This window comes from Manduca sexta, chromosome 22 (genome assembly GCF_014839805.1).
Source record: "Manduca sexta isolate Smith_Timp_Sample1 chromosome 22, JHU_Msex_v1.0, whole genome shotgun sequence".
In the NCBI taxonomy this organism is placed as follows: domain Eukaryota; kingdom Metazoa; phylum Arthropoda; class Insecta; order Lepidoptera; family Sphingidae; genus Manduca; species Manduca sexta.
The window spans coordinates 289220-314831 of NC_051136.1; the positions used below are offsets into that span (position 1 = coordinate 289220).

At 33.9% G+C, this 25612-nt stretch overlaps 1 protein-coding gene across 4 annotated transcripts in view; it reads right to left on the minus strand.

Moving 5' to 3' along the window:
* Positions 1-24584, minus strand: part of LOC115449750 (CD151 antigen) — a 187211-nt gene extending 162627 nt beyond the window's left edge. For all 4 annotated transcript variants that reach the window (XM_037441222.1, XM_037441219.1, XM_037441220.1 and 1 more), the window contains exon 1: positions 24378-24584. The gene's annotated coding sequence lies outside the window, so the exon portion shown is untranslated. The remainder of the gene's footprint in view (positions 1-24377) is intronic.
* Positions 24585-25612: the final 1028 nt, after the last annotated feature.

Below are 25612 nucleotides of genomic sequence, written 5' to 3' on the forward strand. Positions count from 1 at the left end.
GATATAAACTTTGATCGTTTCTGAATAATTTTGTAACTGAAATTAGAACACAACTAAACCCCGCGTCAAAGGCTATGTCTAAAAGGAAAATAGAAACTCACGTTGCGTCGTTGCTATAGTGAAATGAATAGAGGAAGAACGCTCCAGTGCGTTATTAAGGGAGGCGTATATGTTTTTTTTTACCAGGCTCGTGTCCAGCGTAGATAATTAATATATTTCTGGAGATAGACCAGTTTGGTTGCTAACATGGAGTCTTTATTATTATTAATATCTCTTATTGATATTAAACTTACGGATGTATGCGTGATGAGACATACTAATTCGTACATCCTGGATACAGATCACTAAAACTCAATTGCTTTTTGCCGTTCTATATTTGTAGGTTATTTTGAAAGTCAGTATGAGAGCCTTATTCTATTTACTGGCGTATCCGTCTTTTTGATATTACGGGTGTTCTAATCCAAGGACAGCTTGGATTGGCGTATAGGTAAATAAATAATATTTGGACTCTTACGGTTATCAAAGATGTCATTCTATGATGATGTAGAGTAAAGGCTTTCTGACCATGGAGTCTTTCTACTAATTAAGCCAGTGTGGATTAAAGGTCTAATATTTCGCAATAATAATTAAAATAATTAATATGGCCTGAACCTATATTCGGCTCATGCTATGCGGCAACCGTCAATTGCTTCTGAATCATAGTAGCAAAGATTGCCTGATGTTTTCACCCTCGAACACTCATCGGAGCGACTGCGGCCGGTCAGGTACAACGACCTGTTTGGTAAACTTCATCAGGAGATCTCTGTCCTATGATCCCAAAGTAATTTTGAGGACATATCTGCTCCTCTACAGCGGTGTAAGTAAGAAAGTAAGGGAATTCTGTTCATCTGTGATTCCGAAGTAATTTTGAAGACATCTATCTACTCTTCTACAACGGTAACCTCGACGAGATTATATAAAGACGAAACTTACGTGACTTTTCAACTTTTCAGAAGTGGGAAACTTGCTCCAGCCATTAAGTCAGAATTGTTTTAGTGTTTGTCGTTTTATAACGGTTTATTGTCATTGTGTTACAGCACCTCGTAATGCAGTTTTGTGAACGAGTTCAAACTTTAATAGCTCTGGTGCTAAGTTTAGTTAAAAGTCGAGTTAAGTTAACATTGAGAGAGGTTTTGTGTTTTCTTGTAAATAGGATGTATAGTTGACTGCTTGTATTTTTCGTTTAAGCAAAATATAAAGCCCTCAAGGTATATAAGGCAAAAACTTATTGTTGTGGTTCGTATCTGTGGTTTCATAATCACTAATCTGCTAGCTTGTAAGCATATGTAGTTAACCATAAAACTAGCTGAAGAAGTTCAAAATGTCATAACCTCAAAACTTATATGTCTGTGTCCACAATCGTTTTTTCTTCACTAAATAAACATTAAAGAGTCAACTTTGTTTTAGATAAACAAAAAAAAAACGATTAAAGTTACTGTGTAGCAACTTGAAAATTTAATTTTTTTCAAACATTTTTGTGTTGGACTGTACTTAGAAAACATTTAATTTGTAACGTAAACAGTCTAACAAATAGTTATAATTAAACAACGCATTGTCCGGTAGATTTCCACAGTGTTCAAGAGGAAAATAGTTGATGAATCAATACTTACATACAAATGTATAATTATTGTTACAGCAATACGGAATATTAATGAGACGGGTCTGTCTATTTTTTGTTAGCATTTTATACGTAGTTTAGTACAAGGTAAATTAATTTTGATAAGTTATGAAGAATGGCTTCATTGTATATAGGATGGAAGTCGTTCATGTGTAACGTATCCCGCGAAGGCTGGGCGGTAGTAATAAGACACTTTCTCCATGAAACCAAAAAAATAAAGTATAATATTTTATATCCGCCTGCATAGCAACCACCGTACACAAGGTGTTAAAACCCGCTATACCAGCCCAGATAAGTGCATCGAGTTCTGGGATCAACCTGTGTATATCCGGTTCCTATAGGCCGGCATAATTGTGTCGACTGCCGAGGGTAATCATCTCTCGTCGGTCGACATTGTATTGGACCACACTCCACTTACATTAGGTGTAGTGGGGTCGCTATGCCGTGCACGTAAAAAAGGACTAAGAAGCTTAACAGGTAATATTTAACGTTATGTCTAGTTATGTCGCCAATCAACACATTCTAATAAGGCAGTAGGGTGTAATTTTTTTGGTAATACTAAGTTTGTCAATATTTTTACTTATTATATTCCGTAGAGCCGGCCATCTGGCAGATGACATGCTATTCTCCATGAAAGTAAAAAGCTTCGATCAACAATATGATCGAAAGAAAAAACTCTAAAATGCATTGTCATTTAAAGAAAAATATTGAACACAAATTAATCTTCTCTAACTGATACCGTCTAAAATGCAATAATTGTTAGAAAAATGTAGAACATACCCTCAAAAGAACTGTTTCTTACTCAACTCCATATCCTTAAGTGTAATCTACCCTTTTAGTAGTATTACGGTTCTTAAAAATCTTAAAGAAACATATTTTACGCTTACCAAATTTCGTTCCGATTAAATTGTTCCCGGTATCCGGGAGAAATTTCCCCTGGGAATGTTTGCGCTTCATTGCCCGGGGAACTTATTGTGTCTGCGTTAGTTTAAAGAACATGTGACATGACATTATTACCTTAATATTCCCTTGTGATATGTTTGTTTCAAAATACTGAGCAGAATTTGTTTTCAATGTTACCTTTAAACAACATTATTTTTAGTATATAACAAACCCGAAATTAGTTTGTCGAGATTTTTAACATATTATGTTATATTTTATCCCAAAAACATATTAAAATAAAATTCCGTCAAGCTGGTTATCTTTTGTGTTAATAAAAATGCGACGCATGTCGGTCGCTCTTTGATACCCACTACTACAGCTGACCGTTACAAGCACACCTTTCCCCACCCCGCGGCCCCGCACACGTTCCGCTCGTTCCCTGTGCCGCGCCGGCGCGGGCGATATGTTTGATCTATCAATTCCGCCTCAGCTTTCATTGTTATTATTATTTTTATATTTTTTTTGTAGATTTTTTACACCAGAAGCTAATTTGGGTGTTTCGACTTCATGGTACACTAAAATTAATCTTGTATACGTATTGTGACCGTCTGGATAAGCTTATGTAGACACTAATATAACAAAATCTTGTTGCAATGAGATACAGTCTGACTAGAAAATTAAAAACCTCGCCAACGACAACGACAACGACAACGACAACAACCTTGTTGTGGTCATAAGGTCAGGGAGCTTTTTCCTTATACGGGGGTATATCCGTCTTTTTGTAATCACTTGCGTTCTAATGGAAGGACAACTTTGATAGCCATATAGGTGAATAAGGGCTTTTTTGATTCTCTTACCTACACGGCTATCGAAGATAGTCCTTCGATAGACCGCCCGTAATTACAAAAAGGCGAATTTGCCCCTGTAGGGGGAATAGGGGCCCTGATGTTATATGGATCGAATCTTTAAATGACAATGTTACCTTTAAAGCGAAAAGCAAAAGTCGTACCCCCAAATGCGGTCCCCAAATGCATATTTTTAATTTCCTGCTCAGGCTATACATAAATAAAATGGATTATTTCTTCCCTGAAATTAGTAATCAATAGTAAATTAGTTACTAAATTATCAAATTAATCAACAGTTGATTCATAACACTTCATCTAATTAAATTTACTAACGTAGCAATTATAAGAAGGCTGATTTGATATTCAAAACTTTGCTATTTTGTGGCGTATGTAAATATTAATTTGAATTGGAAAGGTTTTGTTAATAGAGATTCTGATGTTGCATTGCTGTTTGTGCGTCATCGTATAACTTGATTTTCGGAGTAGAATTGCTCAGACGATGTTGACGTAAGCAAGCCGAACGATCGTAAAAGCAAATCCCTGCAACATGTGAAATCTAAAATTGTAGCTACCATTTCATATTCTACATAACTTTATTCCATGACAATGTGGGGTTGGTTTAAATCATCTTTATAAGTTTACTTCTTAAAGGATTTGCCTGTTGTACTAGTACTTGGTGCTATGGAAACGAATCCAGAATTTGACACAAACACACACACACACATACACATCACGCCATTACCCCCGAAGAGATAGGCAGACAGGCAGGTGCGATCAGGGCATCCACTTTTGACCATGTGTTTTCCGTCCCGTGATACGTTAGGGAGCGAGCCTATCGCCATATCGGGTACAAATTCCAGACTGATATTGAGTAGATTATTTTACTCGACGTGGGATTTGAACGCTGGACCTCAGAGCGGTATCGAACCGCGTTCGCAAAGCAACTACGGATCTAAGCAGGCCAGTGCCAGTAATCTGTCCATAACATTCGCTGCTATTAGAGCCAAATTCTTTCCTAAAAGTCAGATTTTAAAAATCCTTATAACAAGCTCAAAAATCAGAATTGCTCTAAACATTGCGTTTCATTTTAAAATAGGTACCAAATCCATTCACGAACATAGCCGGAAACTTTTATGAGCTGTATGGAAACTGCAAACGTTTTAGTGGTTGGCACGTATCGTTTTGATCTCAGGGTTCAAATTGTTCCCCTTTTTAATTCCATTTGCTGGTCTTTATTTTTTAATCCTGGCATTGCGAGTGCCTACATTGCAGCTGTTAATACAGTGCGGTCCAAATAAAGTGACGAGAAACTGGTTCGTTTATTTTTTAGCTTAAAATTTTGTTGATATGCCAGATTGATATAATGCTTGCTTTACGACCATATTGCCCATAAATGGTACAATAAACAGAAGTAGGAATGACATGGCATTGAACTGTGAACGTTGTCCTAAAATGTTAAATTTCATAATATCTTGTAATTGAGTCACTTAGCATGTATAGTCAGGCACAAAAGTAGCTGCACAATTTAAAACTTCAATAGATTTCTTCAATCGTTTTTTTTAACCTAAAATAAAGTCAACCCTTTAAAGTTTATTTACCAAAAAAAAAAAAAAAATGATTGTTGATGTGAGCGCAAAAGTTTAAAATCGATTTGAAAATTTTAATTTGTTCAGGTTTTTTTGTGGGTGTACGACTATATTTTACAATACTGACCGTAACAATCTACAGTGTCCTTATAAATGCAATACAAATATTCGTGCACAATTCTGCCTTTGCAGATTTACAGACCCAAAGAAAGTTTTAGGTACAGACAACAGAAAAATTCAACAAAAAATATTTATTGAACACCGAAATCCTTGTAGGTATCTTGAAAGGATTTACGTCTTAAAAATACTCAAGTCCGCCCTTAAAAACGTAGGCTCATTTTATCAAGTATAGACGAAAGGGCGTCGTCGGTCGGCCCTACGCTTGTAAAATATTATTTCCCCGTCACTACATCCGCACTGAATTTGATAGATGGCGAAGTATTCCCAGAGCGAAGTGCTCGCTTTAGGAGATTGTATTGACTCCTTTCTTTTTAAAAAATGAAAGAATTCTTTCTAAAGCTATCACATTGAACCTCAAGAGCGATTTCGCGAACGGACGAGTTTAAAACAACAGTTTTGAGAGTGGCTGTCGTGTTTTATGACTTTGTTTAATAAGATCTTGGTAATTTGGCCTGTTTCTTAACTTATCTGAGATATGGGTGAGATTAGAGCGCTGGGGACAGCTTGGACCCTCACTTTATTACGTAAGGAAATCCCTAGTGTTTCAGGGATTTTCTGCGGTTCCCCTCGTTGTTTCACATAATGTAAACGCAATGTTTCTATTATTAAGTAAATTGCGGAAAAGGTAACATTTATTATTTCTCCGCATCGATTCCATATAAATGCTAAACGTTCTATTACAAAATCTTTAGGTGGAAATTGATTTGGTAGTTCTCCAATTTTTTTTTTGCATAACTTTATTTAACAATTTGTTTATTTAGAATATGATTTTATTTTATTTTTGTTACATTTATTTTATTATATTTTAAATATTGTTCACTCTTTACATACCTTAGTTATTTATTAGTGGAAACTTCACTAGATATTGTAACACATTCTTTAATTTATATTTGATATTTTCTGTTTGTTTCTCAAATACTAAATAAATAAAGTACATCATTTTTATAATTAACGTAAGTAATATGTTATATAAAAGATATAACACAACTATGCAAGTAATCAACGTAAATAAAGCCCAAAGTCAAATGAATAAAATGGTACATGAGTCTACATTAAAAATTCTGTATTCATTTCCAGTGCAACGTATAAGAAGGCATTTTGCGACTAAGATGCGAAGGTTATTTGTTTGCCATTCCGCATAGAAGCGGGAGATACGTCGTTTACATTTGAACAAACACAAGGCAGCTCGTTATACTAGAGACATAACTGCCTAACATGGTATAATAAAATTTAAACATATTTTCGCTGTAAATTTATGTATTAGTGTTTGATCGATAAATGTATAAGCCGGCATATGAATCTAAGATGTCGAATGTTTTTGTTTTAAAGTTAGAATTTTTTAATTATTTCTTTGAATAACGAGACGAGCTTGAATTACAAAATATTGTTTGCTATTCCACTTCGCTGGCCTGAGAGACCTGAGATGTTAAGTCTTATTATGTCGAGTAGTTACAGTGGCTACAATGTACTGGTCTACTTGAACGGTAGGTATTTGGGATGATTTTACGCAATTTAAGGCCAGAGTACGATGAAAATTAAGAGTTTATTTAATATTTTTATTTCAACGCGATATACTTTTAAATTTTCATTTTCTTTACACATGTAGGGCCCGTATCACAACTTCTGAGTAAGTGCTACTCGCCACATTTAGGTATAAGTCGACCAAATGCGAAAGTCACATTTTAATCTATGCCCCCAAATAAATAATAAAATGAGTACTACCTACATCAACTGTAATACGATAACTATAAAATAAAATTTACTTGAAACTTGCGAAACAGGAGCATATATTTTCTAGTCAGTTAAAGCCAATGATACAAATTTAGTCTCGTACGGTAGATTAAAATTCTGTTACATTCGGCCTACAACTGACCAAACCAAAATCCACTTTATGATGTCGAAGTGGACGCGCGCCAAAAAGCTATTCAAATAAATCGATCGTTAAAATTCACATTCGCGTCAGGTTTCGTATTGGCAGTAAATACAGATTATTAGTGTTTGATATTCTCCGCAAATTATCGCCCAGTGTAGTCTACGTGACAATTTAATAGCCAGATTTATGCCTTTCGAACGTCTACGTTGGCTCAATAAATCGCTGAGACACGATTATGGAAACAATTTTATTTTCTCGCGTGCTTTTATGTTTTGTTTATTTCTATTTCAAATCTCAATCATACATTATTCTATCATAATTAATGTGTTGTTTGTTGTTGTTATTCGTATTATACTAAATTGTTTTTATAAATGTATTGCTTTTGTGACAGTGATATAATCTTTGAACACGTACCAAATTATTTGAATACAATCGAAAATTTCGGCTCCATCCCTTCTCTCATTATTAGCCAATATATAAACTTCCTAAATAGAATGTTGTCAAGCAAGAAATCCCACTGAAACGTATTGAAATCAACAAGATCCCAAACGTCTAACTCAATATCAATTTACTCAGTTTATTGACTTGATCATTGTACTTGGGTGTAATCAAAGCGGATTTGATAAACGACGGTTGACTCAAGATTGCCGGCTTAATGGCGTACTGTAGGCAAATTGCGTACATAACGGAGTAGTAAAAGATAAATAGCTCCCTTATTCGGCTATTGGAACGGTAATGTTCAATCTACACATCGACAAGGCGCCCAAGCATGTTAGGTTAGACTAACATCCTAAAATTTGGATAGTCATCAAATAAGGCCGCCGATAACTTGTATACTCCATCAACATTCATACCCATCAAAGCGCTAGTGTTTCGTAAACTGCCTGCTACGTCGATTATATTAGCTTTAGATCTATTTGTATAGTTTAGTAGGACAGTTGTTTATATTGTAAGTTCCTGTTCTGTAAAATATACTTAACATAAAAACGTCGTATTCTGTATGAACCGTACATTTTCGTAGTAGCTATATTGGAAATCAGGATTTTTTATAACATTTATTATAACATAAGAATCTTCGGGTTGAATTGCGAATGTTGTCTAATGATTCATTTTAATTTAAGCACATCGCAAACGCTGTCTATTTGTCGCTGACTAACTACACAACTATGAAACTCGTTGTTGCTTTAGCATCTTCAGCAAATGTAAGCTTCTGCGCGTAACTGTGCGGTGCCTTAGAGTAAGCCATATTCAGTAATCTACCAACAATTAAAAAAGCGTATTTGATGTTATAATTATTTAATATTTTAAGGCAATCAAATTTATCTTTGTTTCACGGCAGCTTGCTTGATCTAAGTAAAACTACTCTTTTGCAAGAAATAAAAATATGTTTATTTTCATCTTATTTTGTTTATCCTACCATAATAAACTAGGCAAGCAAAAGATACATTTAATCTGAATTTATAATACGCGGCGATAACAACACTGTCATATTTAGGAAATGGAATAGATACACATTGAATGGGTCTTAGCAGCTCAGCGTGGCTGCCAATACAGAGATATAAAGGTTCCAGCGAGCCTTGATTTATTATGGCCTACAGTTCCATGTTTTACTACCAAACTTTCCTTATTTAGCATTGTCAGGGAGTTTTGTTGTTCTAGAATAACTTTATTTTCACATGTAATTTTAATGGAATATATTCTTATTTATATCATTAGTGGTTGTAGATCTCTTATATGAGAGTCCACTTGGGTAGGTACCACAATGATGTCTATTTCTGCCGTCAAGCAGCAGTGTGTAGTCACTGTTGTGTTCCGGTTTGAAAGACATTGTAGCCAGTGTAATTATTAGACATAATAAGACTTAACATCTCATATCTCAGGGTGGCAAGCGCAGTAGACTACCAAACAATACTTTGTAACTCAATGTATTGGATGGTGTTTCTGCTGTTTATAGGCAGTCGTATCGCTTTACCATCAGGTAAACGGCAAGCACTTCTCGTCATTGAGAACAGTAAAAAAAAATTATGAAATGCGATGTCTTATCTTGTTTTCTAATAAAAACTGGCGATTGCGGTGGTCCTATTTGAAAATTATGAAGATTTATTTTTTTAAATATCTTTGCACCAGAATTTGGATTAACTCTTGCCGTATACAATGTTAACAGTATTTATAAACTAACCAAAATCAACATTGTTTGTTATTCATGAAATACAAATTCCATTTTCGAATCTTATTTTCTCCATAATTATCCAAGATGCAAATACAAAACGACAAAAAATACGTACACGAGTAAAGTTCCGAAACAACAAGACATTTTAACAAAGATTAAAGAGGGCTCTAGGTTGTCAAACGCAAAGCGGTTGAGTCGGCAAAGTGCTGAGTTTTTCGGTGCGGAGTCAAGGATTTCTTCAAGTATATTTTGCTGTTGATGTTCTCACGGTTTCCTTTGCATGTGCAAATGGGTTTGACAATAGGTAACGAGCGAAGAAGCTATGAAATAAATAATAAAGGTCACATATTTTTATCTTTTATATGGAATATTGGATGTATAGTAGCGACATCGTAGTGATAGTGATATCTTTTAAGATAAAGGTAGTACTTTACAGCAAGCTTAAAATGTCCTACACAAGCAAAAAACATATAATAAATAACTATATAAAAATCTTACAAACTATCTGTAATACAAAGTTATCAACAATATGCTAACTAAAAGTGCAAACAATGCGTTCAAGTATGACGTAAAATACGACGCTTTTGATAGCCTTGTTAAACTTTAAAAGGAGTTACAAACTTTATCCAAGTTATACTGGAAAGTATAATAGATATTAAAGTAAGCTACGTTATATTAAATCAAAAATTACATGAGAAAGATATTAAATACACTAGAACCAGCAGATTTTTATACGATATTAGGTGTTGCTCGCGGCTTTACCTGCGTGTAAAGTCTTTCTTACTAGAAAATGCCCTACAACTCTTCAGAGATTCGTAGTACAAACTATACGATTTCAGCGCTATCTATTAGAAAAATTAGATTAAAAAAAATATTAATTCTTGTGGGGGCAAATTACTGGGATAAAAAGCGTATGTGTTAATCAATGGTCTACCAATGTATTTTTATTTTATTTGCACTTCATAAAAAATATGTAAAGGCGGACTTAATGCCTGAGGCATTCTCTACCAGTCAACCTGAGGTGGTGCAGAGATAAAACATAGGTGCACGTCAATAAAAAAGTTCATTTAAGGTAGTAGTACCTCTTATCAAATACATCTAAAACCTTTCAGCTACTTATACGTTTATTTCTAACAACATCCATAATGTTCACAAATTTTCGCATTTATATTCTTAGTAAGAAGTATAAAACAAGAAGTAAAAAGCCCGCCGTTTGATGGCTATACTAGTAGCACGATTTTATTATGCCGATTGCCGACATGCCACTGATTACACTATACTTAAGCCGTGTAGCCAATATTCGTGTAGCCCCAGTAAAATGTTTACCAGTGAGAGATATTACGTCTCGGTGGCCCTAAATATTATGTTATAATTTCTTCTCTCGTTTAGTGATATCCAACCCACATCTAACTAGAGTTTACACTATCGGATTATGTGACTCTGAAGTATCCAATATTTTATTACCCCAAATAATTAATTTTGATGTATTTATTGTAATATTTTATAACCTCAAATCCTACAAATCAATTTTAACCACTTGAAAGATATTTCATCTGTTTAGATAAATAGCCGTAAATAGATAGCTTTTAAGCGTTCAAGATTATGAATGAATTAATTTATGAGGCAGGGCGTTCAAGTGCGGGCCCTCGACACTGAAGGCAGCTGCTATTTCGGTCGCGCCACGTGCCTCGCCAGATGCATACGCTTTGGACACGCTATCTGGTTCGGTTTTTAAATTGAGTCTTTGAAGTTGAATTTAAAAAATACATAGAATGCTCTTCTTAATTAGAAAAAAATATTTAAATTTTATGTTGTTATATTTAAATAATGTCTTTGTTGTATTAGAGGTTGCAAAGAAAATGCGTTATCAAATGGTCTAACTATGAATGTGAAATAAATACGTTTAGTTACTAAAGATACATTTGTTGGTTGTGCTTAATATTGTAATTTATTTATAAACTTAAGATGTAGACATCTACGAAATATTATCTAGAGATTTATTTAATAAGTATGTCTTTTTAAATGAGATAGGAGAAAACTTACTAAAAATCTTGTTTACCTAACCTGTAAATTGAATCCAATAACCTCTTAGGTTTCATGACCTTTTAATATAATAATAACAATAGGCATGTTAAAAACGCACACAAACACACACACTCACTAATACCTTTTAAATACGAAGGAGTAGGCAGAACCGCAATTGATGTACCCAATTTCCGTAGTGTGTATTTCGTCCTATGATGTGATAGGGCACGCGCCTATCGCTATACCGGGCACAAATTTGAGACTCCGGGCTGATACTGAATATTAGAACCAAAACCTTTGGAAAACGCTTTGCCCGACTCGGGGATCGAACCCGAGACCCCAGCACTGCATTCGTACCGGAATACATCTAACCCACCAAAGCAGTATTTTTAAAATACACCATTTTAGAAATACATTTACTACTTATTTCAATTTCGTGTCGTTTTCAAAAAATAAGTTTTCAGCTATCAAATTTTTCAACTGGTAACGATTTTGATGGTCATGCGTAGCTACGCCACCAAAACAGTATACTAAATACGCCATACACATTCAATTGAAATTACGTTTATTTTTTAAAAAATGAATAAACATTTCGTGGTCATACGTAGTGAGCTCTCGTTAATCGGTACAAGGTGAGGTAAACATCATTTGAGTCATATTTTGGCATTGTGTTACGCGCCAGACGCTTTTCCATTTTTAGACGTAAGATAACGATTACAGCCGAAGATTTCCGAACACGGCCGTCTCAAGGCCTGTGATTTGCATGCTAACAAATGGACGCATCTGTGACGTCATAGTTTGTAGACGTGTTTGCGAACGTGCTAATGAATGAGTTTCATTAACATGTATCCTAGCTTAGTCAAGGTTTGCAATTATATTCGCTTAAATTATTGCACGATGTATATGTCGAAGGCAAATACATTACCACTACAACGATAAGTTTTTGTGATATCGAATATTATAAATAAAAAACAAATATATTTTTTACATAGTAGTCTATTTTTTATCATATAGAATTATATAATAGTCGTCTAGTTCTTAGGATTCCTCATTTGTCCCGACCAACAAAGAACTTGGAACAAGTAAACACCGATTCTAGTAACAAAGTCAAGAAGACTTTTCTTTTAAATTTAATAGAACGCAGAAGCCATTATAACCTCTATTATACAATTAACTTTCTAACACCGAGCATAGTTTGATATCCATCAGCCATCAAAGTAAAGAATTTTGTTAAATACATAACATCGTCTAAAATGCAAAAATGTCTGATATTCTCATGCGCCAAATTCCACATTATATCCTACTAAAATATTCCTAAATTATCTTCAAACTTTCCATTGAGTATAACAAAGACAGACTGCGTCTTTTTCGTTGCCGCCGTACTAAGAATTTTAATTTCAATTCCGAGCTAGCTTCGAGGATGGCTTTAAGGATTATCACGCCTTTAGCTCGTCAAATAAGGAGGTAAAGTGGTCCGAAGTCTTAAACAGCAAAGGCATAGCCTCGATCTTCCTTTTTATCTTGCTAGTTTTAGTGTTCAAAATGGGGTGAGAAATTTAAGGTTTAAAAGTTAGAGTATTTATTTAAGATCGATAGTTTAAACGATTTAGAGTAAAGTTTTAAGATATGCGAATATTTTCCATAATATTTCGTCGTTTAAAGTACATTAACTACAAATAGTGCGATCCTGGATTCAATTTATACCTAACAAATTCTCCGAAATAATTTACTACTTCCACGACACTTAAATTCAGATCTTACTCTAATTTAACGTCGACGACGCTATAAATTTAAAATATACAGGCTTAATACCCTTATTATAATAGAACGTTATTCAAAAAAGTGCTTCCGAAATTATATTATAGTTAAAATCTAAACACTCGGTCACAATGCGCAACAAGAGGAAGCTAAAGGTAATTGAAGGTGAACACGTTGGAACAGTTCCGCTTATTGCAAATGTAAACAGATGTTAGAGTTCACGGCCCAATTAGCACGCGCCTGCTAAACACCGATCATTAGAACGATGCTATTGGAATTTGGAAGTTAGGAACTATCTGCAATAATTTGATTGTACATATGACTGTTTAGTTAGAAGTTTTTATTTTTGTAAGTTTCTGAAACCTTTAATTATACAGAAGATATGAATAGTAATCTTTTTTAAATTGTAATTTTTTAACAAGGTAGTAAATATACATTAAAATATAAAGCAAAACAGTAAACTTGACAGTATTAATTATTTCGAACATGGATATATTATATGTATGTACTGCGTATTTTCGATACCACTTGTTACGATTTTTTAATTTAGTTTAAGTAGACATTGATTTCATTGTAAATAAGATTTAAAACAAAGCATTGACACTGGTTATACAATTTCATAATTAATTACTAAATACAAAAACTTACCTGCTTAAGAAACGTAGGAAGATTGAAAAATATGCAACACTGTCTCAAACAATTCACCGTCTTTGTTATATTGAAATCATTTGCAAAGAAAAGTTGAAAAGTTGGTCAAAGAAAATATACGTTTCATTTTACAGTTAAACAATGAGTAAAGAGACGACAAAGAAATACAAAGATGTACGCATTGAAGAAGTGAAAATGAGTTTTCATTATTTAATAATGAAGATAATGCAGATGTTTTTTGTACAGACAATTGAAAAGAGAATCGTAATATTACTATAAGTATAATTAAAAGCAAAACAAGCGAACTAGAGTGTAAAACTAAATGAAAATACTTAGCTCGCATACTCTCATAAATCTGTCAAAGATCCAAAAGATACTATTCAATTTAGCATAATTTATCCTGTTTGCCTTCGCAGAAATTCCACTAGCTTCCGTGAATAAAAAATCATTAAGGTATCCACGGTCGAGTGCACGTGAATCATAGTAAATTACTATGAATTCATTCATAATACAAACTATTTCTCAAAGGAAATGTAAGGTAATCTTGCCAGAATTAACATTAGTTAGTTTATTGTTATCGGCAGCCTTGACTGGGAGCACTGTGCCCTTTATTACGTAGGGTAAGTTCAAACAGGAGATAAAACTTTTATCTCAACAGACACGTAATGTGTTCATTGTTTTATAATTGCCTTTTGTTCGTATTATCATGTATCTGGATTGTTTGGAATTTGCATCAATACAGTTACGATATTTTTGGGAGTGAGTAATAATAAAGAAATATGATAGATTCAAATCAGTAATAATGAATGTCGTCAAGACAAGCAAATACTCTTATTCAGAGCTAAAGAAAATAAAAACTTCAAATTCTGATTATAAAAATGTTAACAGAATGCAAAATTTTATGATCACAGCACTCAAATGTACGTATGTTAGTGCGCTCAATATAATCATAAAATCTGGCCGCATCTTGTCTAAAGTGTAGCTATGTTTATCAGCCTTGGGCCTCTGGATGCTTTGTCCTATTTGTAGCACAACGAAGCGGAATATAGAAGAGGCTTTAGTATTGCACTAGTTTGAAGCTATACTAGTTAGAAACCGCTCTCTTTGCTTCGCCTCTTTTGACTAGGGCCTTTTATGTTCATCGCCCGACGAGTGACGACCCAAACGGATTTTCATTTAGGTTCATTATGCCTGTACTTGCGGAACATTGGATAATATGCATGTGTATAAGATTAGAAATTGTCCGAGATTTTTTATAAATATTATAATGTTATAAAAAAGCTAATAATATCAATCATCTTTGCCAAAACTATTTTATTTTAGATACATATACACTGTGCAAATAATTAGTATCGTTTACTGTACGACAAAAATTATTTAATAGAGTGAATTAGAAAATTTTTCAATGTAGCTAAACACCTTTTTTGAGCGGACCTTTGGTCCCATTTATAATATAAGATGAAAGGACATCGGCTCCAACTACAACGTAACAAAGTGGAACCAAGTTACCAATTTTGTAGAAGCGCGAATTCTGTCAGGAAAAAGTTTCCTTTACTTTAGATTTACAAAGAGAAACTTTTTAATGGCCGCTTACTATGTATAAATCATTTCGGTAAAGGGACCGGCCGAAAATGTTTTTTGTTTCGACCGAAAACGAAAGTGAAGTTTCGGTTATCGGCTTTTTGAAGTTGGGTTATTAGAAGGTTAAATCGATTGTGTGTTGCGAATACATCAAAAAGTAATAATAATAATAATATCAGCCCTATATTATATACTTGCCCACGGCTGAGCACGGGCCTCCTACTACTGAGAGGGATTAGGCCTTAGTCCACCACGCTGGCCTAGTGCGGGTTGGTAGACTTCACACACCTTCGAAATTCCTATAGAGAACTTCTCAGATGTGCAGGTTTCCTCACGATGTTTTCCTTCACCGTTAAAGCCAACGATAAATTCCCAAAGAATACACACATGATTTTTTAGAAATGTCAGAGGTGAGTGCCCTTGGGATTTGAACCTGCGGACATTCGTCTTGGCAGTCCGTTCCACACCCAGCTAGGCTCTCGCTGCTTACATCAAAAAGTGCTTGGAATAAAATATTAGTACAAATATAATCTTATATATAAAGGTTTCTTACTTCTCTAACTACCACATGGATTATAAATGAGATGTTTTGATCCACTATTACATCACGCGTAAGCCGCTAAATCGATTACGATTAAATTTCACAATCCATATGCTATATTATTATAAACATGTGCAGGAGCACTTTTATCTCAAAAATAAAATCCACGCAGTAATCAACAAAAACTTTCGGAACTACATTATATTTCAAAATATATTTAGCCAACTTCACTCAACACAACCCTTCTTTGTTGCTACCTAAAATCCACTCCAAGTGTCTCCAATCTCCTTGAAGAGGCAATAAATCAAAACCGAACACTTAAGTACTTGTTTGTTTAACGTCGATATCAATATTCTGAATTGATTCCTGTCTTGATTGATTTTTGTGCATTCCTCATGTCACTGACTGACCGAGATTCATTCAAGAGTGATACAACGAAGCGTATGTGTTTTACAAAATTGTTCGTTCGTTGATAAATGAACTTAGAACCTCACGGTTTAGATCTCAAGTGTACTACTAAACCAAGAAGGTGTTCAAGTATCAGTTCTATTTATGATATTGGTATAATTGATGTCAGATTTATAGGTACTTGCGTTTGATATACAGACACTAATATCTATAATAAATTATCATTGATGTTATAAAGTAATACAGTTAAGCATTTTCATATTGGACATAAACACAGCGAAATAAGGTGCATATTTCAATTCAAATTTACTACCTCTACTTGGAAGTCGAACACGAAACCTCACGAAGCACAACCCAACCACAGCCAGTGAACCAACAATGTATAAATAAATGCATAAATATTTTACATCCGTACGTTCGTAATCGCACACTTCCAGTTTAATTCTGTATTGTTAATTATATTTCATTCTCCATTGTATTAATTAACCAGGAAATGTGCGGAAAAATATTTAATTTTAAAACACGAAAGTCTCGAAAACAATTTTGCACATACACGTGATTTCGCTTGTTTTTAATCACAAGTTCATTAATCTTTTGGTTCCCGCCGTTTTTGCGTTGAATTTCAGCGGGAATTTTCTCTTTGATCTTCATAATTAAATTACAAATTTTGGGTTCATGATAGCATTATGTTGGAATTGATAATTATTGTATCGGCTTCCAATATTGATAGATAAATGTCAATCCCTTCTTTTTAATTCTACAAGAATTCTTCCTCGATAAGAATATTAATAATAGTTAATATGTCATATTTTAGAAGAGTCTTGATACATGCAAGGGATCTTGATAATTTTATGAGTTTTTTATGACCTTTTAATAACATAGTAATCGATAGCAATGAATTCACTGCTCTGGGATATAAGATTTTAGGTCAGTTACGTCAAGTGTCTCGTTGGCTAAGTTTGCTTAAATCAGGGACATAATATTCGAACTGAAGGAGGAATATACAAAGAAGTATAAACTATCTACAGAAACTTGTATCATATATCACTTGTAATCATAGTATCTACCAAGAATTTTCCATCATATTTACATCAAAAACATGTATCCACTTTGAACCCGGTGTTAAACTCCACAGCCCCCGCTGAGAGACTTAAGATAAATGTTTCTCCATTGATGCACTCCGAGTTCACATCGATATCGAAGATGTATTCAATACATTACTCATGCGTCGACAGATCGTCAATATATTGCATTTGGGGCAACGATCGGTAATAATACTCTGCAATATTTGTTATGAGAATCAATATTAAACTGAGTATGTTGCATACTATCCCATCCACTCGGTTCTAAATCCTGTGTACTAACGGTGGAAATGCGAATATATTGTTAACTAGCGACCCGCCCCGGCTTTGCACGGGTGCAATGCTGATACTAAATACAGTACAGAAAAACTGTGATCGTTGTATATAAAAACATAGCGGCCCGCTCTGGCGTCGCACGGGTATAACATAACAAAATAACAGTATTTCTCCACTATTTAATGGATGTTATTATTATACATATAAACCTTCCTCTTGAATCACTCTATCTATTAAAAAAAACCGCATCAAAATCCGTTGCGTAGTTTTATAGATTTAAGCATACATAGGGACAGAGAAAGCGACTTTGTTTTATACTATGTAGTGATTAAAATGATTTGTACACACATAATTCTAAATAATGATATATACTTATTTATGTTTTTGTACACACACCTATATTATTTTCATTTCTGCATCACCCAAAGGCTGACTGGTAGAGAATGCCTTCGGCATTCAGTCCGCCTTTATTCATTGTTGTATATGAAGAGTAAAATAAATAAATAATTGGTGATCAAGTCTCATAGATTTATTTATCCTGAAAAATGCAAGTTATGCGTTTTTCGACATGTATAAATGCGGATAGAAATAGTGTAACGCTCATACCAAATTTTATCTATCTATATATAAAACAAAATCTCCTCTTCTGTCTGTTATATTTTTTTCAAATGTATGGAACGGATTTTTATGAAATTTGGCATGGAGATAGTTTAAGACCCTGGGAAGGTTTACAGGCTTTCTATTCCGGGAAAATATATAGCGGGACTTTTATCCCAGAAAATTCCTTCACGCGGGCAAAGCCGCGAACAAAAGCTAGTTTACCATATAACTCTGCAAGCAATTAGCGAACTGTATACAAAAATAATTATTTATAATTTGATTACACTCGCGCGAAAATATTTTGTTATCACAAGGTCGTGGCAGATATGTAATTATACAGATGTTCGCAAATGTCTACAATGTGCGAGGCTTCGTTATTATCCATGAAATAAGACTTTACTTTCCAGTATTTTTGGAGTAGTATCTTAAGCTGGTGGAAGTTATATTATTTGTACTTGATTGTATATCGATAGACCTATACGTTATACGCGCCGCATTGCATATATTATAATAATATCATCTCTGCATTATATACTGTCCCAATGCTGGGCATGGGCTTCCTAGTCGAGAGGGATTAGCCCTTAGTCCACCACGCTGGCCTAGTGCGGATTGGTAGACTTCATATACCCTCAAAATTCCTATAGAGAACTTCTCAAGTACAGGTTTCCTCGCGATGTTTTGATTCACCGTTAAAGCAAGCGCAAATTCACAAAGAATACATAACAGATAAGTTGAATATCACTTTGCCCCGCTCGGAATTCGAACTCGGACCCGTAGAGCAGCGTAGTAAGGGGCACGCCATATAACTAAACTACAGAGGTGGTATACCAGATAATATGTATATAATTAATGTTTAATACAAAAACATCGTGTCATCATAAATTCAACCCGCAGGCAGTTTTGATGTTGGCATATAATCGGCGCACAAAAACAACACGAAATCAGTGAAATAATTGCGTAAATACACAGTCGCAAATAATAAATGAAATTTGATTCCCTCTGCCACGTTTTGTATCAGGACTTATTATTAAAAACGTATTTACTATTTCATTGTTAGTAAAACTAGGAAATATAGGGCCATAATATGCAACTTTTTTTTAACCGGATATCAGTTGAGATTTTGTCAAATCGGCATCTTGCCTCTTAGTAAGATTTAAACTAGGAAACTAGTGATGTTTTTTGGTAGATATTTTTAAGCAATTCTTAACCACCTCTTAACGCTAAAACAAGTTTATAAGTAAGATTCTAATTGTCTACTTTTACCCAAAGATGAGATTGATTTATACGCTCTATAGGTACTGAATCCAAACAATAAATCAATGTTCTTCCGTATTCAAAAAAAATATGCCCGCATATAACAAATACATACGTATTAAAACCTTAACCTAGTTGGGTATGGAACGGCTGCTGAGACAAACGTCCGCAGGTTCAAATCCCAAGAGCACACACCTCTGACTTTCCTAAAATTATGTGTGTATTCTTTGTGAATTCTCGCTAGCTGTAACGGTAAGGGAAAATATAGTAAGGAAACCAGAAAATCTCTATAGGAATTTAAGGATATGTGGTCAACCAATCCACACTAGGCCAGCATGGTGGACTAAGGCTTAATCCTGCTCAATAGTAGAGGCGTTCTGTGCCCAGCAGTCGGATAATATATAAAAAAGGGCTGGTATATATTAAAACCTCCTCCATTTTTGAAGACGGTTACCATGTTTGCAAACGGTTCTTTCATGCTTAGTTGCTCGAAAAGTCTTGATTAATATAAAACTTTGTATAGAGGTTGTGCACAGCGGAAATTAGCATACAAAGTTGTTGGTATTTCAGAATTTTCTTCGCTGTACAAGCAAGTTATGGGTTTTAAAAACTAAGCTAGCATGAAACTTATTTAGTTTGGAATATATTATAATGTGGTTTGTATAATGAATACGTAGAGCAAGTCCGCCTCATAAACTTTTAAAACTATTATTGCTTCTATGAACAAAAATATCTTAAAACCTTTTTTGGGCCTAAAGAATTCTCAACAGTATAAATAAAGACAAGCGTTATATTATGTATTATTTTCCTTTTTTATACAAAGCAAACAGCTTCACCAGAAAAACGAAATATCAAAAATATGTAACTATAAAGTGATATTCCCTTTATATTTCTAAAGTCTAGTTTTTCAAACATCATTTATTATTCGTAAGATAAAGTATACAAACGAATTAAAAATGAATAATTATAAAATTGACAATTTGTTTCACTTTTATATTCAGTCAGTTTATAAATTATTGGATAGATTTTTATCCGACAATTGTAATATTACCTCTAAACAAGAAAACGCTGCTAAGTCGCTAAAACCGTATAAAAACGTTTTTTAAATCCTTCTTTAAGGTGCTTTGTATAGTATTTCTTCACATATATATCTTCTGTGTATATCCGGTTCCAACGGGCCGGCATAATTGTGTTGAGTGCCGAGGGGTTACCATCTCTCGTCAGTCACATTCTATTGGACCCCACCCTACTTACCATCAGGTACAGTGGGGTCACTTAGACCACCACTTACCACTTAGCATAAAAAAAACATTACACCACGTCAATTATAGACTTAATTATGTCTAGAATTTCTTGCGGAACGTTTTAACTTTCCATAATAGATGCAAACAAACACGCGTGTCTAGTCTAATTAGCAAGTATGTTGCTTCGCATTGGAACACCATTTATAGACCCCAGTGAGTCAGTTCGCATCGTAATGACATAATACTTAGACTACAAGGTCGAAATAAAATATCGTGCGCGGTTTATGTAAAGTATTATGTTTGTTTTTAGATAGCATTGTTTAGGTAGGTATACGAAGTGCTAGTTCTACTTATTCTACAGACAGAGGTACTCCTCTGCCATGTTGCCTAGAGGCATTGTAAAAACTTAACTTGTAATACTTATTGCATTTAAGTTTGAATCTTAATATATCTTTACATAAGGTAATTTTTATCCTGGTATTGTAGTGACAAGGTGGACTAGGCACGCCTACTGGATGACTTCTAGATCTCCCAGGAACAGGACACTTTTGGATTACTTTTATTATATTGGTACTAAGTGGATCGAAATATGTACAATATTCTTAACCTTCACAACAGAAGCAGTCAACAGTTATAATATAGTATATTTAATACTGTTTTAGTATCACAGCCCCTACAAGCAATAAATATTTGTTTTATAGAAATGGTCATTGAATACGTAGATCGACTAAATTGAATTCCAAATTTCTCTATATTTGGTTTGCCAGTGATATTGCCGCAAACCAATCAATCCGTTTCGGAATCAATTAAAGTCGCTAAAAGGACATGGCAAGGTTTTTTCAATAAAAGAGTTTTTTTCAATAAAATACTATTTTTATGTGAAATAACTCTTTCCTTTCTAAGGCCTAAATTGTTTTATCTCTGCACCTAAATATTGACTGTTAGAGAATGCCATTGTCATTAACTCCACCTTTAAACATTGTATAAGAAGTTTAAAATAAATAAATTAATATAATATTATGACGTCAAAGTGATTTAATTCATATAGAATTATGTAATATCAATGTCAGGTTCACAACTTTCGAGTAAATGCTATATGTCACATAAATGTAAACCGACTAAATACACAAGTCATGCTCTCAAATATAATTAATATTATCAACATTAGCTGTTTAATACTATTACTGTCTAATGAATATACAGTGAAAACTGGTTATAGCGACATCGAAGGGATCATCGAATCTGGACGCTATATCCGATAGTCGTTATAAACAATACGCTTTTTATATGCATTTATTTAAAGAGTCCTTACAATTTATTCGTTATAACCGATGCGTCGCTATAACCAGTGTCGTTATAACCGGTTTCTACTGTACTTAAAACTTGAGTAAGATGTATGTATTTTTTTTAATGCTTTGAATGACGCAACGGTCTTACCGTTCGCGTGATGGTAAAAGATACGACCGCTCATAAACAGTAGAAACACCACCCAACACCTCGAATTACAAAGTAATGATTGGTATTCCACTGCGCTCGCTATCCTGAGACATGAAATGTTGTTTTATTATGTCCAGTAGTTACACTGGCTACAATTTACTTCAAACCGGAACACAACAATGACTACACACTATTGCTTAGCAGCAGAAATAGACATTGCGGTGGCACCTACCTAGGCGAACTCTCACATATGGAAGACCTACCACCAGTAAACCAATTAATTCTCAAACCCTAAACGAGGAAACGAGATTAACCTTATTATATCCCTACCTACTCTCCCTTTGTGGTATAACCGTGATCTCAATTACATAGCCAATGTTTCACATCCTTCATGCCATAAAGTCAGGATTACTCAATGGGAATAATTTACTATGTGAATAAAAGATGTAGCGCGCGAGTGCCATTGCGTTTTTCTTTTGAAACATAACACATACGTTATCTAGTCGGAAATCCTCTGTTTGATTTAATGCACTGTAAACAGCGAGTCGCGTGATATCAGGCTTGGGTTCTGATTTTACGTGAATTTTAGTTTCGGACACATTTTGATATACTGGACGAGGTAGGCAGAGATGCGACTAGTTGTTCTCTATGTCATGGATCGGTTTTATCAACTCATCGTGCACTTATTCCGAATAATTTAAAAAAGATTTTTTTAAAACCTTTTTCGAGTCTATTTTTGTGTAACATATTTTTAATCCATTGTCTATTATTCTTAAAAGAGAGTATTTCAAAATCTCTCATAGCTCCATAGAGGTAAATGTAGGGTTTTTTCTCTATAAAGTCTGCCGAATCCCTCAACAATTCTCCGAGAGAACAAAGGCAGTCTTTTGAACAACTCTGATGTTTAAAACTCGACTCACGATTTTCTTTACCTTCAGAACGATCATACATTTATAATAACACACATTTAGCTTGTGCCATAGGGTTGGGTTTGAACTCGTGAGCAGCAATTTGTATTACTGCCTACCAGTGTAAGTTACAAGTTTTTTTTGACTTACGTGTTATTGACTTTTGGTTTTCAGCATCCCATTTGCAGGTTTCGCTTGATGTCGACTGTGGGGTGCGATACAAAAATTTCATTGAAAATTAAGTGATCATGCTAAGGGCTACTCACTAACGGGTTACGAATCTCGGCTCAAAACGGACACTGGAAGAGGATGAGTCATCAACGACTAGGGTAGTTTGAAGTGACGTCATATAATCATTATTAATAATGCATTGCATTATATTGTATCAGCCTATAATGTCCCAATATTGGGCAAAGGCCTCCCCTAGATCCTTCCATGAACGACCCAGCGCTATAGTGAACCGGTTATTTTTAAATGATTCCAGTTCATCACGCCAGTTGCATAAATAATGTATTTTGATAAACTATAGGTTATCTACCAATAAGTTATTGCTGATATTGAGCTTTACTTAAATAAATTGCTTCGTAGGTGTTGTTAATGTAGTGATAATTAGGTATGACGATAGATATGTTTGTCGTAAACATTGATTTCTTTTGTTTACACGAATGTCATTTTTAAGGATTTTTTCAAGGTTTTTTATATTTTAAATTTTCTCCCGACGTTTCGAAGACTGTTTTTTTGTAATCATAAACAAATGATTCGATAGAGTCATATTACATCAGAAATATTTTTACATTAATTAATTATCTGTTTCAAGGCAAAGCTATATAAAACAATGACTTATGACATTTGTATGATCTATATTTATGAACTGTAACTTCACCTCGGGATTGTTAAAAAAATTTGTTTCTGGTACTTAGTTAGTATTTTATGGTTAGTATTTTATGTATATATAAGACATGAAGTTATTTGATTAAAACAACAATAAAATATATATGAAAAAAAAGAAGAAAACAATACAATACAAATCCAGAGATTTTAACATACATTAGATTAATCCCGCACAATATACATTTGTTATTTTCGGTAAAAGAATACATTAACTAATTGAATTAAAAACAAGGTAGGAGCGGCGTAATTAAAAATAATATTAAAAACAGTACAGGTCATAAAGACCAAAGGTTAAAAAAAAAAACCACCAACCGCATGACAAAGCTCATAAAAAATTCTACGTAATTTCATCGTTGTTTAAAATAATAGATAAAAGAGTTTTTATCGTGTCCCTTCCATTTATTACTTTAACTTACGGTATGACTTTATTTTTATAGCTTCATTAACAATTATATAATCGATTCATTACTCCTTAAATACGGTTCATATTAACTTAATACGTTTCGATATTATTACCAACGTATCACTTACCTTAGGTAAGAAAAATTTATCACTAACAATCCAGTTTTAAGAATACCACTAAAACACGTTATTTACACAATTAAATATCAGTTTATTCGAACTGTAATCAAAATTCATTCAAACATACACAATTGTTTTCGAAATTTGCGCGAAAAAGATCGCATACGAGTCGAATAACTGTACAGAAACACGTTCTTTCCCATACAGCGTTACCGCCATACTGACTTACGTAGCCCGAGTTCGGTAGATTTACCATCCATTTTAATCTGTAACGTCGTCGACCTATCGTACATGGCTTGCTCAGAACAAGAATTTCCATTGAATGGAGCTGTAAAACCATCAATGTATGCCGTCATAAGAAAATTATACGTAAATGAAAAGTAAACAATGTGGTGATGCCTGTCAACAGTAAGGTGCGTGGTACAGTTGGAAGTTCGTGGATGGTCATTTGAGCCAGTAATTCGGGATAATTCGACAGGCTAAGCCTTAAGGACTACGTAGCTGTTTAAACTTTATAGGGACTGTTAACGTCAAGTTAATTTAGAATTTCTGTTAACAAAACAAAAGGGATGAAATGACCATGAATAATTACCTCAGTTTTAAGCAAAGGCTCGTAAAATACCAGCGAAGGCATGATCGTTGAGCAGTATTCTTAAGTTCGACAAAGTACAGTCAGCCACGAAAATAGTTGAACGAATTGAAAATTTTATATCATCTTAAACTTTTGTGTTCCTGTTGACAATCATTTTTTCTTCACTAATAGGTATATTAAAGGTTTACCTTTATTTTGGATAAACAAAAAAGAATATGTCGTTTGAAATTAATGTGTAGAAGCGTTTCGCAGTTTTGTATTTGTTCAGTTACTTTTTGGTTGACTGTACCTAAGATGTTTGTTATTTATGGCTTTCATGATCGATGGTAATTAAAATCATAGTTGAAACTATTAAGGAATTTCGGATATAGAGTTATCTATAATATATTAATGCATGTAAAACAAATTCCCTTTTAAGCAAATTACGCGCAGAGGTTGTGTTTTGGCAGAAGAAAAGTTCATATACAGCCATTTTCAATAATAATAATTCAATGCATAATGTGTGTAACAAATATATTAAATTCGACAGTCCAATTTTGACCAGAGGACGACATTTTTATTTAAACGCTTTCCACAAGAAATAAATTAGGTTACAACATTTTATATTCATGTTCAAAACAATTGAATAACATGGCACTATTCATGACTGTCA